This window comes from Rattus norvegicus, chromosome 10 (assembly GCF_021556685.1).
Source record: "Rattus norvegicus strain SHRSP/BbbUtx chromosome 10, alternate assembly SHRSP_T2T, whole genome shotgun sequence".
In the NCBI taxonomy this organism is placed as follows: domain Eukaryota; kingdom Metazoa; phylum Chordata; class Mammalia; order Rodentia; family Muridae; genus Rattus; species Rattus norvegicus.
In genome coordinates, this window is record NC_141543.1 from 36,056,943 (window position 1) to 36,061,258 (window position 4,316).

The 4,316-nt window shown below is 44.2% G+C and overlaps 1 non-coding gene across 1 annotated transcript; it reads left to right on the top strand.

The window, feature by feature from the left end:
* The first annotated feature begins 3,604 nt into the window (after positions 1 to 3,604).
* Positions 3,605 to 3,736, top strand: LOC120095448 (small nucleolar RNA SNORA17). The gene has a single exon (XR_015632508.1). It is a non-coding gene; the product is annotated as a small nucleolar RNA SNORA17 (small nucleolar RNA).
* The last annotated feature ends 580 nt before the right edge of the window (positions 3,737 to 4,316 follow it).

The window sequence follows — 4,316 nt, forward strand, 5'->3', positions numbered from 1 at the left end:
GACTGGAACTCACAAAGGGAAGGAAGCAGGAGCTTATGCAGAGGCCATGGAGGGATGTTTCTTACTGGCTTGCTTCCCCTGGCTTGCTCAGCTTGCTCTCTTATAGAACCCAAGACTACTAGCCCAGGGATGGCACCACCCACAATGGGCTGGGTCCTCTCCTCTTGATCACTAATTGAGAAAATGCCTTGCAACTGAATTTCATGGAGGCATTTCCTCAAGGGAGGCTCCTTTCTCTATGATAACTCCAGCTTTATCAACTTGACACGCACACACATCACTATTAAGCTTCAACCCTTACTTTCTTGTTCATCCCCAAGATCTAAATAACTTTAAGAGTCCCACAGTCTTTACAAGTTCTTACATATTAAAATTTCAAACCCTTTAAAATATCAAATCTCTTTTAAAATTCAAAGTCTCTTTATAACACAAAGTCTCTTAATTGTGGGTTCCACTAAAATACTTTCACAGTCACAGTCAAAAGCGAAATCGAACTCTAACCATCCAATGTCTGGGATCCACTCATGATCTTCTGGGCTCCTCCGAGGGCTTGGGTCACTTCTCCAGCTCTGCCCTCTGTAGCACGCACCTTTTCTTCTAGGCTCCAGATGCCTGAACTCCACTGCTGCTGCTGTTCTTAGTGGTCATCTCATGGTACTAGCATCGCCAAAATACTGTCTTCCACTGCAACTAGGCTTCACCAATAGCCTCTCACAGGCTCTCTTCATGGTGCCAAACCTCAACTCCTTTGCATGACCCCTTCAGTCCTGGGCCATCAATTGCAACTGAGGCTGCACTTTCACCAATGGCCTTCCATGGTCTCTCACAGTGCCCAGCCTCAGCTACTCTTCATGACTCCTTCAGGCCTTCAGAATCAGTACCACCTGGGTGACTCTTATACATTACCAAGTCCATCCACAGCACAAAGTACAACCTTGGTTATCTCTAGAACACAGCCTCTTGTGCTCTCAGAAACACTTCCCAGAAGATTTCACCTCAGTGATCCTGGTCTCTTCTTAACCACCACTAATTTCTTAGCTCCAGCTGACCAGCATCAATAGTCCCAGTAATGCAAAGGTTTTGTTTTAGTAGTTCTGGTATCTTGTTAATCACAGCTGATTCTTCGGCCCCAGTTAACCAAAACCACAGAATCTTCACACTCAAAACAGCAACAGCCCTGATAAGAGTCTTTAATCTTTCCTATGAAATTTCACAAGCCAGGCCTCCATCTTCTGCACTGTTCTCAACTTTACCATCCAAGCTCCTACAGAACATCCCACAGAGCTCTTAACTCATCTAGATCAAAGTTCCAAAGTCCTGCCACAGTCCTCCCCAAAACACAGTCAGTTTGTCATAGGAATACCCCGCTATGCTGGTGCCCACATGAATAGGTAGGCAAGTGGACTGGTGTACAGGTGAATGGTAGAACAGAAAATGAACAGATGGAGACAGTTACAAACAGGAGCTGTTCTTAGAGGAGGAATTGTAAGGACACTTTGAAAACCTGAAATATAAATTATTACAAAAATAGTTATTCATTTGCTCTATACCAAAAAAACAATTATTGTGTGATCTTCCATAAAATTACATGCACATGCATACAGGCGTGCACACACACATCGGTACGTGTACACAAACACACACAGAGACAGACAGAGGAAATGGCATCATGCTATAGGTCCTATTCTATAGGGCCTCATCCCTTGGCAATATATCCTAGGGTAGCATGTGCAATCTTTATTCTTTCTTAATGACTATTAATGCCTATTGTTACATAGCCAAGAATACTTTGTGTAATAATCTTGCATCCGGCCTTTTCACTTAATATTATATCATTAAAAATTCTTACCCCATTAAAAATTATTTGTGAAAAACTATTTTAATGACTGCAAAACATCCTGCTACAGGAATAAACCACAATTTACATAGACACCACCTAATTATGAGCATTTGGAATGGTTCAGAAAATCCTATTAATGGCTTCAATGAACATTATGCATAGCCTTTACTGTGTTTCTCCAGTTATAGAATCCTGAGTTCGTTTCTATAAAAATTTATTGAAGCTTCTTACAAACCCAGCATTGTTCTCCATTCTACTGAGACACCAAGAGCAGAAACGATGGGAATATTAATGTTTTAAACAAACAAAACATGAACTAGGCTATATGCAAATGCTCTCCAGACGTGTCCATCTCCAGGTGGCTCTAGGTAGCAGGGCATATGCTTGTCCCATTATTTTCCTGTCTGCCTTATTTCTTTACAAATGCTTTCCCCACCAATAGAGGGATGAAAAGTTTAGTTCAGAAAGGGGTAGAAGCAAGTCACCCAGCCACCTTGGGCTCTAGGGAAGACTCCCCTTCTACTTGAGGAAAAAACATGTTCTTCAGGAGGCTCAGAGGGTTTCACACAAACATGCGAAGCTAAGGTTCAAGCTGGTAATAAATAATCCTGCATCATGGCTTTTATGAACATACATTCTGGGGAACCTCACTGAATTTGGGGGAGGGAAGCACGAGACCAGAATGGCTCCTTCATAGGCCCACTTTCTGTGTTCTTGTAGAACTGCTTCAGTCTCCATGAATGGAGGCTCTGTTTTCATGCACAGAGGTTCTGGAGCCAGAGGACCACCATTCTTAAAACACATTAGTTAACCCTTCCTACTCTAACTTCTTTATACTTAAAATGAGGATAGGACTAGAATGCACCTTGCAAGATTAATGAGAGAATTTCACAGACTAGGACATCATAAATAATTACCATACTAGTTTGTCAGCCAAGATATGAAACACTACACGGAAGGTTTTTCTTAACTGTGGCTTCAATAAAAAGAAGCTTAAGAAGACTGAAATGCTTTATAGGAGCAACCGGAAATCAGCAGTGTTCTCCACCACTGTCTGGTTGTACATATTAGATGTGTTAGATTTCTATGACCAAGGACTGAACAAGGCCATGGGACCTCCCTTCATCTATAACACACAATTATAATGCAGAAGCTACTAACTGGCTTCCAATCCTACTTTTTAAGATTGTTTTTGAGACAGGGTTTTTCTATGTAGCCCTGGTTGTCCCAGAAGTCATTACAGAGACCAGGCTGGCTCCAAACCCACAGAGCTCTCTGCCTTTGCTTCCCACATGCTAGGATTAAAATGTGTGCCACTACACCCAGCCTTTAATTCATTTTCAATTATGTGTGTATATGTGTGTATATGTATATCTGTGTGGGTGTGTGCACACATGTGTGTAGGGGCTGCTGAACCCAGAAGAGGTCATCAGACCCCTTGTGGCTGAAGTCGTAAGCCATTCAACAGGGATGCTGAGAAGGTCCACGATATGAGTTCTTAACCACAGCGCCATCTCTTCAGCCTGTTTCTACTTTTCCTTATCACTCTGCTAAGACAGAGTAGGCATGCCAACTGTCTGGAAGGCACTGCGGGCAGATGAAATCAATCACATTAGCAAAGCATGTTTCCAGGAGTATATTGTGTTCTCACACAATTGTAGATGACTCACTATATGCTGTTCTAGAGCACATCTTGTGACAGAAAAGACAGCTCTCTAAGGACTGGATTTGCCAGACTTCTAGGTCTACTAAGAATAGTGGCACTCTACCCCTAGAGGCAATGCAGGTGTGGCTGCTCTGTCACAAGTGCTTCAGTAGGTGGCAAAGAGGAGAGAAGCTATGTCTGCCCTCAGTGTTTTGACCTATGAACATCTGAATAATTAGTTGCCTAACATTCCCTGAAAAAAGTGAACCTGAGATATCCACCAGCCTGGTGCTGCACAGGCTAGGGTGAGATCCCAGGGTGGGGAGTAAGCAGGAGACTAGAAGAACCCCACATGGGACCACAAAGCAGTCAGCACATGGGGCCACTCAGGTAGGGTGGGCAAGGAGTGAGCCCAAGGAGACCACCAGACCTGTGCCATGTGGCTGGGACAGGGAACTAGTATAAGATGATCTGGAGCCACACAGGTCTGGGGGTGGAGAGCCTGATCATGCTTAAGATGACCCCTGTCCTGGGGCCATAATGCATAAGCAGGACACAGCATTCCTGAGAAGACCTCAGACACTCAGAGACCCCAGACACCACTGAGAGAAGCAGGTAAGTGGTGGAGAAATGGAAGAGAAGAGAAACAGAAGGCTGTGAGCACAATGAAGAGAGGCCGAACTGGAGACTCGAGGGTAGTGAGGAACAGCCTGATGTGAGTAGCTGGTGATGCCTCCTGGGACCATGGTGGGGTCCTGTGCTGCCACTGGGGGCATTGTCTAGGTCCATGGCCCTGCAATAGCAGGCCCATGCTTTGGTGGTATATTACCA